Below are 380 nucleotides of genomic sequence, written 5' to 3'. Positions count from 1 at the left end.
GAACAGTGGGTTAACTGGTCTAGGAACAGCGGGTTAACTGGTCTAGGAACAGCGGGTTAACTGGTCTAGGAACAGCGGGTTAACTGGTCTAGGAACAGCGGGTTAACTGGTCTAGGAACAGCGGGTTAACTGGTCTAGGAACAGCGGGTTAACTGGTCTAGGAACAGCGGGTTAACTGGTCTAGGAACAGCGGGTTAACTGGTCTAGGAACAGGGGGTTAACTGGTCTAGGAACAGGGGGTTAACTGGTCTAGGAACAGGGGGTTAACTGGTCTAGGAACAGTGGGTTAACTGGTCTAGGAACACTGGGTTAACTGGTCTAGGAACAGTGGGTTAACTGGTCAGTGGGTTAACTGGTCTAGGAACAGTGGGTTAACTGGT

The sequence above is a fragment of the Salvelinus alpinus genome, chromosome 11, assembly GCF_045679555.1.
Source record: "Salvelinus alpinus chromosome 11, SLU_Salpinus.1, whole genome shotgun sequence".
In the NCBI taxonomy this organism is placed as follows: Eukaryota; Metazoa; Chordata; class Actinopteri; order Salmoniformes; family Salmonidae; genus Salvelinus; species Salvelinus alpinus.
Note: the sequence above shows the minus strand (reverse complement) of the source record.